Below are 13481 nucleotides of genomic sequence, written 5' to 3'. Positions count from 1 at the left end.
GTTGAGCATTTCCTTAAGTGTCTTTCAGTCATTTGAGATTAGTCTGTTGAGAGTTCTCTGTTTAGGTCTGTACTCCAATTTTTTATTGGATTATCTGTTCTTTTGATGTCAAGTTTCTTGAGTTCTCTGTATATTTTGGAAATCAGTCCTCTGATCAATGTGGGGTTGATGAAGATCTTTTCCCATTCTATAGGCTGTTGTTTTGTCTTGTTGACTGTGTCCTTTGCCTTACAGAAGCTTTTCAGTTTCAGGAGGTTCCATTTATTAATTGTTTCTCTCAGTGTCTGTGCTACTGGGGTTATATTTAGGAAGTGATCTCCTGTGGCAATGTGTTCAAGTGTACTTCCCACTTTCTCTTCTATAAGGTTCAGTGTGATTGGTTTTATGTTGAGGTCTTTGATCCATTTGGACTTGAGTTTTGTGCATGGTGATAGATATGGATCTATTTTCATTCTTCTACTTGTTGATATCTAGTTATGCCAGCACTTTTTGTTGAATATGCTTTCTTTTTTCCATTTTATATTTTTAGCTTCTTTGTCAAAAATCAGGTGTTTGTAGGTATGTGGAATGATATCTGGATCTTCGATTTAGTTCCATTGGTTCCCCTGTCTGTTTTTATGCCAATCCCAGGCTTTTTTCATTACTGTAGCTCTATAACAGATCTTGATGTCAGGGATGGTGATGCCCTCAGAAGTTCCTTTATTGTACAGGACTGTTTTGCTATCCTGTTTTTTTTTTTTTTTTGTTGTTGTTGTTGTTCTTCCATATGGAGTTGAGTACTGTTCTTTTGAGATCTGTGAAGAATTTTGTTGGGATTTTGATTGGCATTACATTGGATTTGTAGATTGTTTTTGGTAAGATTGCCATTTTTGCTATGCTAATTCTACATACCGAAGAGCATGGGAAGTCTTTCCATTTTCTGGTGTCTTCTTCAATTTCTTTCTTAAAGATTTAAAGTTTTTGTCATATAAGTCTTCCACTTGTTTGGTTAGAATTACTCCAAGATATTTTATGTCATTTGTGGCTATTGTGAAAAGCAATGTTTTTCTTATTTCTTTCTCTTCCAGTTTAAAGGAGGGCTACTGGTTTTTTTAGTTAATCTTGTATTTTACCACATTACTGAAGGTGTCTAAAGCCCCTACCCTCTTTCTCTAGAACAACAACTCTGAAATGAGGCTTCACATTCAGTTCTCTTGAAGGGCTTCTGGAAAATTCTAGCATCCAGGACTGCTTCCTAGCATGACCCACCCATAACTACTACCAGTGAGCATCACCCAGGAACATGGGAAGAGCAGGTTCTCAGGCTCTGCCCTCCCCCTATTGAGAGGCTAGATTTAAGGCCAATCAGCTGTGCTTTAGCAAACCCTTCAGGGATTCAGAACCGTGCAGGATTTGAGGATCACTCTTCTTATGTGCCTGGGTCAATGAATCTCAGTTTTGTTCTTTCAAAGGCTTTCTAGATGATTCTAATGTGCGACACATTGAGCATTGCTGTTCTAGAAGAAAAGTTGTTCCAGGTTTCCCCTTGATGGGGAACAGATTAGGTTGGTAAGAGATCAGGAAAGTATTTGTGTTAGCTGACTGTGCTATTGTGGTCACACTGTCTGGAAGGAGTGTTCATGTCAACGAGGGATAACATCCACTGGTTTTGACTCGTGTTGGAACAAAACCCATTGGGAAATTATCTCTGCACTGTGCCCGCTATTCAAGCACTCACACTTAAATGCAGTATCTGGGGATGTTGTTAAACACCGTTTCTGAAATGATGGGGCCAGCACTGAGATTCTGAAGTTACTACAAGCTCTCAGGTGATGCTGGTGCCATCGGCTATGGGACTTCATGTGATGAATTATAGATCAGAACTCTGCAATTTCTCCCACTCAACAATTATTGAAAAAAAAAAGAAGTAAGGAGGAGTTTGTGGGTGTGTTTGGAGAGAGGAAATGGAAGGGGGAAATGATGTAAATAGATTATTATCTTAAAACAAACAACCAAAACCTTGGGTCTACTGAATTAGAACTTGCATTTAAGAGAGCTCTACTGTCCAGAGGTGCTTTATGCTCCTGATAGAGGAAAGAAAGTATCTAAGTTTCCAGATGACACAGATTTATGTGAATTTTGGCTGACCACAGGTATGTTTTATATAGTCCAGAAGAAGACAATACAGACGGCACATTAGTATTGAACTTCTAATGTGACATAATTGTCAAGAAATGCTTTGGGGGCAGGGGAGATGGCTCAGTCTGTAAAGTGCCTGCTGGAGAGGCATGAGGACCTAAGTTTAAATCCCCAGCACCCATGTAAAAGCCCAGTGTGGTGGCACTGGTATCCATCTAATCCTAGCACTGTGAGCAGCAGATACAAGGGGACAGGAGGATTCCAGGAGCTTACTGCCCACCCAGCTTGCCTAGTACATCAGTGATATCTGGATTGAGTGAGAGACTCTGCCTCAAAAACTAAGGTGGAACGTGATAGAAGTCACCAATATCAGCCTCTGGCGCACACACGTACACACACACACACACACACACACACACACACACGCACACACACACACACACACACACACGCACATGTGCGCAAGCACATGCATAGAGAGAGACAGAGAGATAGGGACAGAGAGAGGCAGAGACACACAGATACACAGATACAAGGAGAGGATATGTTTAGATTTAGCACTCGTTCTTAAAACCTATTACCTTAAGACAAAATATTTCTACTCATTTTCTAAATGGGAAAAGTGAGTGAAGACGGAGCTCCGATTATTTCCTAGGGAATTATATTGTAGCTACTTCAGAAAACACTGAGTGACTGAGTTGGAAAAACTTTTAATTGATCCATTAAGAATGTATATAAATGATTGCTGCATCAATGAGAAAATTAATTTGATAATAAATGTGGTGTATTTTTTAAACCAAACACAATGAAGTGTGGCTGACATTTTAGCCTCCCAATGTACCACATTAAAATATTACTTCTCAAGTTCTGAAGCAGCAAATCAAAAGAAGTTGCTCATGTCTCATCCCATGATGGATTTCATTAATAACTTGAGGATTGGTGATTCGATTTTTAGTTTCTATTCAGAAAAAAAAATGCAAACTTCAGTTATTCAAGAAACCCAGCATTGACATAATTCTCTTTTGTGGACAACACACATTAAAAACTGTTGTGGTTTAAATGTCTCATATGTTAAAGCAAAATCTTCTATAACCTTTAATGGTCTTTTGGTTGTGTTTATTATGAACCTATCAAACTACGTAGAATACAATGATTTCAACAGCGTGATTTTAATGAATTCATGGAACTCATAGCTGGAAGGGACAGTGGATTTTGAATCCAGTCATTTCACTTAATAGATGAGGAAACAGCCAGAGAGACTTCGAGCTTCTTCCAAAGCCAGTGAGCAGGCTTTAGCTCCCAATGGGCTGAGGCCAAGAGGGGCAGACAGAGGCTTGGAAGTCCTGCTCCCCAGTCTGTGGGGCCCCTGGGATTGGGGGGGGGGACTTTTCTCACCTTCCACGGAGCCTGTCCTCTCTCCAGTGCAGATGAGAGCCTTCAAAGCCCTTTTAAAGCCCAATGTGGAAAACCACTTTAGGAGCACTGAAAACCACATCTGTTTGGCTTTGGACCCACAAGAATTACAGAAATCACCTCTTCTTTGCCCACCAATTATGGTGATTAAATTACTAGAAAAATCAAACTTGAAAGAGAAGGCGGTTCCACCAGATGACGGCAAAGTACGGGGCTGCCCCCAGCTCCCTCATAGTCCTGAACAGCTCGTCCCAGTCCTAGAAAGAACTGCAGCTTGCCTTTATGTTTAGTAAGCAGACCTACGGAAGTCCTTACTGGTTTCGGTAAGTGCCATTAGACTAGCCCAATTCATAAGTCTGACTTTCGAGGTCACATGAAATTTAGGTTCAGCTTTTGGCATGGCCAGCTAAAACACAACAGAAAAACAAAAGTAGCATGTCATTATAATTTCATTTCCCTGCAAGAAAGAAGCCATTAAACATTCTTCTAAAATACTGTACCGGTAATTCAAGAGCAGGGAAGTATCCAGCCTTGTTCTAGTTAATGTTCAAACACCTTAACACTCAGAGCTAGTACTCCAAGGGTTTCCAGCTTGGCTGTATGTAAGAATACACCGACACCCTATAAATTTCCCCTTCAGATTAGGTTATTTGACACAAATATTTGCATGCTCGCAGAAGCTGAATGGGAATTGTATACTGTGTTGGGGCTTCTACGAGTCTGTGAAAGAATAGGATTGGTATAAATATCCAATTTGCCTCCAACGGCCAATTTCTCACTGTCTAAAATCTTATGGACACACTCCAACACACACACACACACACACACACACACACACACACACACACACACACAAATGCTTTTGAATTTAACTTAAGATTATTGAGAATAAGAACCTGAGAAATGTGGACCCGGTAAATGTTAACTACATTTTATAATATTTTTACACAAGTGCTCCAAACAAAATTTACACATGTGTAAAGAAATGACCCATTTAATTTTCATTGATAGTGAAAAGAAATAAACATAGTTCAGAAAATTTATTAAAAAATCGGACAATATTGCCAAGCATCCACTTTTTGACCCACCCCTATGTTAATATTCAGAATAGCATAGCAGCTCAGATGTCTAAGGAAGACCCAGACTGCAGACTGTTCCCTGCGCTCTGCTTTAATCTAGAAGTCTTCCACAAAAGATACGAGCACATCCCTTGCTGAACCAGAAGCGCCAGAGAGGCTTCTTCCGGCGCCAGAGAGGCTTCTTCCGGCAACAGATGGGAACACATACAGAGACCCACAGCTGGACACTGTGCAGAGAGTGAGGGACTTTGGGTGTCTCTATCAAATCCTTCCCCCCAGGACTCAGGGAACGAACACTCTGGAAGAGAGCAACAGAGCGTAAGAACTGGAAGGATGGAGAACACCAAGAAATAAGGCCCTCTAATCAACATGATCAATGCTTGTATGAACTCAGGGACTGGGACAGCATGCACAGAGACTGCACAGGTCTGTGCCAAGCCCTCTGTGTATTTATTATGGCTTCAAGTTTAGTGTTTTTCTGGAATTCCTGAGTGTGTGAATGAGTGGATTTCTGATTCTTGTGCTTTCTTTGGGGCTCTTTTTTCCTTCTGTTTGTTTCGGATTGTGCTAGCTTTTGTTTTATCCTATTACAGCTTGTTTAAATTTTTATTTTATTTTATTATTAAAAACGATGTGATGTGAGCACAGGGTTAAGTAAAAAAAAATAAATGAAAATCCTGATTTTTTTATTACTGGAGTACGGAAACTCTTTATGGTTTAAACACGCATCAAAATAACACAGATTTATGAGGAATGAAAATGACTCTGTTTGTCTCCAAGCGTGGGTTTATAGCACAAGAGGATGTATCTACTGACAGCAGGTGAAAATGCTCACCTTCAAGAGTGGTCAACAGCAGTTGATTTGAAGAGGCTGTTTTCCCTAGGGGAAGACCAAGGACACTGCTCTGCTAAAGGAGTGTAACAATAAAATGAGTCCTTCATGACACTCAGCTATACTCACAGACCAGTACTGCGCCTTGCTCAGCTTCCTCCTGCAGCGGATGGAAGCAAACACAGAGACCCTCGGCTGGACAGTAGGCAGAGAGTGGGAGGCTGTGCAGAAGCCTGACCCTGTGCAAGTTCCTGAACTTGGTGGCACTTTGATCTTGAGTTTTCCGGTCTCTGAACCCATTTCTACTCTTTAATAAATAATAAATTTCTCCTCTTTAATAATATCAGTCAAAAGGAGTCACTCAGCCACTGTGTGGCCGTTGCAGAATCCCAACCCAATATTTCTGGCAGTGGGGCTCAGCTGAGGCAGAGTCTGTCATCTTTAGAGCTAAGTTGTGTCCACACACACTGCTTGAGTTCTGTGTGGCTGGAACCCTTGGGACTCCAAGGTTGTAAGGTTGGTTCCTAATCTCGGAGGCTCACTGAGTGAGGAAGAAGGCAGGCAATGGTGGGACATTTAATTACAGTTCTGTTGACTTGTTCACAGACGGGAGTATGGACTCCCGGGAAATGGCTTAGGAAGACATTGCCTTTGTGGTTCTAGTGCGGGAATGGGAACCAGAGTCCTAGACAAGTGTTGTGTCACTGCCCAAGGACAGCTGTTCTACTCATGGGACAGCCCCACAGAGGCTCTGAGTCAGGTCAGAGAGGTGGGCAAGCTGGCAAGCTTAAGGTCTGGGGGACTCCTAGAGGTAGCTGCCAGGTGAGTCTATGCTGAGACCTATTCAGAATAAATCAGGATACCTTACAGGCCATGGCATGGGTTTGGGTCTCTTTCCTAAGGTAACAAAAGCCCTTAGGTGAGTTTCAACTGGGCAACTGAAGTAGATTTATTTTGTAAAACCCTGGGCCTGAAGGGTAAGTTGGAGTCCTTATGCAGCTGGTCCCTTCTTATGTTTCAGTATTTGAAGAAAAATTCAAGTTGAACTTTCCAGAATGCTGAGAGCACAGAACAGAGCTGTTGTAGTCCTTAAACGAAAGCCAACAACCAGTTCCCCGGCACTGACTTGGCACCAGGCTTACCAGATCTGCCCTGTGCTGGCCAGCCTTTGGCTTGTGGACTGGAGATGTTGCTCTGGCTTTAGATGTTGCTATTTGCTTCATCTTAAAGAGGAGGAAAGTGGGGTGTCAGGAGAGGAAGCGGCTCATTCAAGCTTATAAATGGTGGGCCTAGATTGAAACCAGGTGGTCTGGCTCTAGGATCTAGACTGAAGTGACTGCTATAAAGGTCACCCCTCCTTCTTCCGAGCAAAGTGGTTCACCTCTCCTCAGGCCATCAGCACACCTTGTCCAGTCCAGCCCCCCAAGTTCCCCCAATTCTCTCCTGCCCATCGCAAGAATCCCACCAGGACAAGGACAAGCCTTTTTCCATTTCTGCAGCTAACAGACACATTTTTAATATGTTAACTTGACTGGGCTAGGGGCTCTCTGGTCTTTGGTTAGCTATCACGCTGTGGCTTTCTATGAGTAATTCACTCAGCCAGCTTGTGGGGTTGGACCAGACAGGGTCGCTGACAGCCTGAGTAGAGGTGACCACGTCGCTTGTGAAGAAGGAGGAGTGGCCTCTTATGCCAATCACCGCTCATTTACCAAGACCGAGGCCTTTCTAGTAAATCAAACTTTCTGGAATCATGTTTGTGGGAGAGATTAACACAAGCTGCCCTCCGTAATGTGGGTGGGCCTTATCCAATGGGTAGAAGAACTAAACAGAACAAAAGGCTCAGCTTCCCCTGAGCAGGAGAGAACGCTATAGCTGACTATATATTCACACTGGAATATGGGCTCTCCTGAGACTACTATCCCACCTTAGGGATGTTTGGACTTGCCAGTCGCCACAGCTCCATAGTTCAGTGAGTCAATTTCTTTCTTTCTTTTCTTTTTCTTTTTTTGGTTTTTCGAGACAGAGTTTCTCAGTAACTATGAAGCCAGTCCTGGAATTTGCTCTGTAGACCAGGCTGGCCTCGAATTCACAGAGATCTGCCTGCCTCTGCCTCCCGAGTACTGGGATGGAAGGTGTGCATCACTGCCACCTGGCAAGTCAATTTCTTATAGTCTCTATATATGTCTGTCTGTCTGTCTGTCTATCTATCCATCCATCCTATTGGTTTGATTCCTCTGTGTATCCTTAAAATACCTCTGCATTCCTTCCATTTTGGCTCAGATTCTGTACTTGGTAAATATGAGGGGATTAGCCCTCCTGGGACACTCCCATACACTGCTGGCCTCTCGCTTTCCTCTTCTCTCCAGGCCCATCTACACACACAATTGGCTTGCCTGGTGTTGTGAAGATCATCTGTCCCAGATTGAAACAATCTCACCAGGCAGGAGGAAGGAAACTCCTAGAACCCAGGAAGCCATGAAACTTACATAGCTTAGTAAGCTGTCAATGAGAGAAGACTCTCAGCCAGCAATTTCGGGCAAGTAGAGATGCTTTGGTGGTAGTGTTGACTGCAAGTTAAATGGTGCTTATGAGTCCTCATTTATGTTGGGTGGACTTTTTGGTGATAGTGCTGTTTGGGGGTTACCCAGATCCCTACAAGTATCCCTTCACCTATGCTCCTCAAAGTATCCCCAGGAAACTCCTTGGCTCACCACCAATGATTTTTGTGGACTTACTTCTTTGGTCTGACATTGGTGCTTTGGTGGAGAGGAGCACACATTTGTTCAAATGGAAAAAAGCACACAAGACTTGGGTTTTGGTGTGCATCTGAGGATACATGCTCCCTTTCAGCTGCTGGGGTAGAGGTCTGCCCTGGTCCCTGGTTCTGGGCTGACATCCTGCCTGTCTCTCATCATCTGTCCAGTTGAGGGCCTACTTGGCCACGCCATATCCCCTTTCCCACCTTGACTCAGGTCAGACCAGTTCCCATCTAGCCTTCTCCTCATAGGCTGGATTCTCTGAGATCCTGATGCTCCCAGCTGGGAGAAGGTCAGGTTTCTTCTTATACTTGTGAAGCATACTAGACTTTGAGCTCAGCATCCTAACTTCCTCCTTTACCCCTCACAGAACTGACCGCATGCCTGGTAACAGCTCCTGGCTTTGAGTGGGCCTCTTTGGCCTCAGCATCCCCCTTTCCCTTCCTGTTCCTCCTTGATATCTTAGCAATCCTGACGTGAAGTTAGGTGCCTGATTAGAAAGAAGGGAGGAGGTAAAATCTAGGCCATAATGAGACTCAAAACAAGAGCTGGAGTATCCAGAGAGGGATGAGCATTTTCTGCTAGAGAAGAGGGAGATTGTCCCATTGTGTTGGACTTTGAAGTTAAATGACATTTACGCAGGAACTTGAGGTGGATGTCAGAGAGTGGTGTGAAATGAAGACCCGGGGAGCTATGAGGCTGCTGGGAGCCTAGTGGGGAGAAACCCTCAGGGGTAGGAAAAGGAGTGGAAGAAAGTGTGGGAAGAGGATGAGACTGGAGAGCGTGGGGAGAATCATCTAATGCAAGCATCTATCCAGGGTGAGTTAATGAGCTGCTAGCTTCTGGAAGATAACCATGGGTGAGCCTGCCTATGCATATTATGTATAGACGTATAGCTCTCTAGCATACCATAGGGGCCAAAGAGCAGCATGAGTATGCTTTTTCTGGCTGAGATTTGGGGTAGGAGCTCGGACTGGGTCGCTTGAAAGAGCTTGAGAGAATCAGGGGCTTCATCTGGGACACAGGGATGGGTGTGGTGTACTGGATATTGTCTAACATTCTGTCCAGCCATACAACTTTTGATGAAAAATTTTTGAGTTTGATGAAAAAATTCTTCTCTCTGGAGTAGTTCGAATAACAGAGTTACATACTTAAAGTTATTTGTAGGAGAAATTTTTTTAATTATAAAATTTCAAGCATACACAAATTATATCTATCCCCATTGTTAAGGTCTTGCTACATCTAACTAGTCTCTCCTTTAGATTGAAATATTTTAATATACTAAAATGCCATTTTGCCTCTATCTCTTGCAGTGTTCTAAAATAGGAAAATGTTACAAAAGTTTTTCGAGTTCCTTATTATGTTTCATAGATCTTTGATCTATGGTGCAGATCAAGATAATATTTGATCTATGGTGCAGATCAAGATAATATTTTTCCAGTTGTCTTAAGGCTGTCTTTCGACAACGGTCTGAATCAGGGTCTAGAAAAGGTTCATATGTGTCTTTTTTAATCTTTTTCATTTCTTTTAAAGAACAGATACCTTAAATGCAAATACAATTTTGCTTTTGTGGAATCAGCAAGGATCAACCTTAGGAGAGTTTAAGAAGACAATGCAGAGGACCTACTGTCTTTCTGCCCCTTGGCTGCCTCTCTTCAGAAGGCACAACTTCTAACAGCTTGGATTTTGGTTTATTTCTCATTTGTTTGTTTAGTTAAAACAGGTCCTTTTCTGTAATCATAGCTAGCTTAGAACTTACAATGTAGACTAGACCGGCCTTAAACTCACAGATATTGGCTGGCCTCTACCTCCCAAGTGCCAGGATTAAAGATGTATGTCACCGTATCTAGCAGGACCTCCTTTCAAATAGATATACAGAGCTTAAACTGTAGCTGTTTCATTAAAACAGAAGAAACGGGGCAGTTGAAACTCTGTGTAGGGCCTTGAATGCACGAGCCTCTCAAGGATTAGTGACTGGTGACCAGGAACAGGCCTCTGGAGCTTTCCTTCTTTTATGAATTTTAAGGCTCCCCCCTGTTGGGGACTGTGAACCCCCAGACCCTGAATTTCCTATGATCCCCTGCTTGCCCGAGTAAACAACTTGTTTTTCTATGTTTGCAGCTGCTCTGAGCAAATAACTTGTTTTGCAGCTGCTCTGAGCACGAGCCCCTCAGGAGTTCCTGATGACAGAGGAGTGGTTTCTGGTGGGCTTGCAGCTGAGAGTTAAGGCCTGGCCATTAGTCAAGGAGACCCTGTATAAGCTTCCCTGGAACACAATAAAGAGAGCATTCTTGGGGCATTATTGGAGGCACCTCTCTCTCCCTCCCTCCCTCCCTCCCTCCCTCCCTCCCTCCCTCCGTCTCTCCCTCCCTCCCTCCCTCCCTCCCTCCCTCCCTCTCTCTCTCTCTCTCTCTCTCTCTCTCTCTCTCTCTCTCTCTCTCTCTCTCTCTCTCTCTCTCTCTCTCTCTCTCTCTCTCTCTCTCTGTGTGTGTGTGTGTGTGTGTTTCAATCTCCAGTACCATAGCACATAGTGTGTAGAGCAGGCATTGCACTACAGCTCCCCCACCCCAAGTAGAATAGTCACTTGATCTCTTTTTACCAATTTCCTGTTGACTTTGATATAATTCCAAGTTAAGGCACATGGCTGTAGGAAAACAGGAAGCTAGAAATCATGGGAGCTGGCCCTGGTTCTGCCAATGCCTGGTCAACGTTTGCTAACCTGTCTGGACTTCTGATGATAGTAGTTGAAGACCTTGACTAAACCAACCAGAGCATGGAGCAACTGATCAGAACCTTCCATGTAAGACTAGATCCCTTGACTATGGCAGAAGAAAACCAGGGAGTAGGATTGGACGCTGGCACAGGAGACTTTCTGAGAAAGATACCAATAGCATAGGTGTTAGGATAAACAGTTAACAGGAGGTCATGAAACTGAAAAGCTTCTGTACTGCAAAGAACACCGTCATTCAAGCAAAGTGGCAGCCACAGAATGGTAAAAAAAAAAAAAAAGGAAAAGGTCATATATCCAATAGAGGATTAGTATCTAGACTATACAAAGATCTAGACTATACAAAGAACTAAAAAACTAAACATCAAGAAAACAAACAACCCACTTTAAAAAGATGAAATATGGAACTAAGCAGAAAATTCTGAAATACCAGTGACTGAGAAATACTTAAAGAAGTGTTCAACATCTTTAGCCATGAAGGAAGTGCAAATTAATACTACTTAAGATTTCACCTTACCCCAGTCAAAATGTCTGAGCTCAAGAACACAGATGAGAGCCCTTGCCTCACCAAAGAAGCCTCGTCTTGTGATCAGTGGTAACTAACAAAGAGCCACAGCTAGACAATGTGCAGAAAGTGGGCGTCTTTGGAGCACTCAGTCCTAAATGGAATACCTTTATCAACCTTCTTCCCTTAAGGCTCGTGTGTATGTGCAGAGGGGGAGCTGACTCCATGAAAACCATGTCATCTAGATACAACACGACTGGAATACATATGCCCCAAGAGCATGAATAGGCCATTCAAGTTCAAGCCAGACAAACCCCAGTACTGAGAAGGAGAGGGAGGCATAGAGTTTCACCCCTAATCAAGAAGCTATTGCCATTAGTATCTTCTGGGGAAGGGAATATTGGCTTTCCTCAGTGCTGGTGGCACCAGGTTAGACCCCATGTCAACACAAAGTGGATTCTATAATTTTTTGTAGACTTTTGTTTAGGTATTTTTTTTATTTTTGGGTTTGTTTCTTTGGTCTTTTTGTGAGAGAGAGAGAGAAAGAGAGCATTAAGTTGGGTGGTAGGGAGGTAGGGAGCTGGCAGGAGCTGGGGGAGGGACAGAGTATGACAAAAATATATGGAAAAAAGGAATTTCTAGAAAATGGGGGGTGGTAATCATGTCTCTATCAGAAGACTATTATGACAAATAAATGATAAAATTAACATGAAAAAATTGATAAAAGGCAGATGTAAACTCTGTTTCAGAAACCTCGGTGAATTCCAGTTTTTTTTTTTAATTTTTAAGCTCTGTAGGCAATGGCCAGGTTTACAACAGCTGTGAGTACATTTTAGTTTTCTCTGTGAAATTTACAGTGTTGCCTGGGTCAGGACTGAGTGCTGATAAAACATTTTTAAAGATAAAAAAATGTAGAACAAGACCCCTGTTAGGCTCCTGGACTTTCAGGGATGCCCCTACCGTTGGACCCCCATTTGTTGGTTGAATTCTTGACAAGTTGTAGTTTAGATCACTGCTTCTCCAATGTTTGTAGGCATCAGAAACCCCTGAAGACTTGTTGACGTGCAGACTGCCAATCCTCAGCCCCAGGTTTTTTTGAATTAGAAGTCTGGGTGGATCCTGAGAATTCTGATGTCTAACCTGGCCCCAGGTATTGTTGCTGTGTGTCTGAGAACCATGCTTGAGGAACATTTGGCCTAGGCAAGCCCTAGTATCCATCCAGAGGGAGAGCACTCTACCTACTGATCCTTCTTAACCCCACTTTCAAGAGCCTGACACATTCATACATGGAATTAGATGGAACGCTTTTTCTTCATATTAGTCTGAAATCTGCATCCCTACCCCGTGGGCCCAGAGGCTCTTTGCCATCACTCTTCGACAACAGAGTTAAAAAATCATTCATCATAGCTTTAACAGAAAGCATTTTTATTAGATTTGGTTTGTGAGTCATTCTTCTCCCAGGAAAACGGAGACTGACTATAACTGGCACTCAGAAAATACGGCAAAAACCTTAAGCCATTCTAAGGAGAAAATAAAATGATCTACTTCTGAGATAACAATGTCAATCAAACAAATTCATTTCAGGTGCTCAATGTGTTTGGGGAAGGAGATACACTAGCAATTGTTTCCTTCAGGAATTCCTGGAAAAACTACAGCGGCTTCTCTCAGCTTAAAGGATACAGCTATTAAGCGATGGGCGAGTCACTGTTCTTCCATGGTTTTGCCAAAGCTTTGTGCACCCATGACCAATGCAGCAGTGAAATGCGTATTTTGGCACTGGAGGTACTTGCTGAAGAAATAAAAATTTAATGGACATATATCTGAAAGTTCCTAACACTTTGGGGAGATTTTGAGATTTATTCTAGCATGCCATACAATGAGTTTTATTGGGAACGGCTAAAATATATAATTTTAATAGGGATAGGTAAGCACAAAACGTTGACACCACTGAAAAAATATTGTCCATGCCAAAGTAACTGCCGTAAAAGTTCTCAGAACGTTTCAGAAAAGAACCAGAGACTTTAAGAGGGGTTGACGTTTTAGTGGAGCT

The sequence above is a fragment of the Arvicola amphibius genome, chromosome 2 (assembly GCF_903992535.2).
Source record: "Arvicola amphibius chromosome 2, mArvAmp1.2, whole genome shotgun sequence".
Taxonomy (NCBI): Eukaryota; Metazoa; Chordata; class Mammalia; order Rodentia; family Cricetidae; genus Arvicola; species Arvicola amphibius.
The sequence above is the reverse complement of the archived record's forward strand: the minus strand, read 5'-3'. Positions refer to the sequence as shown.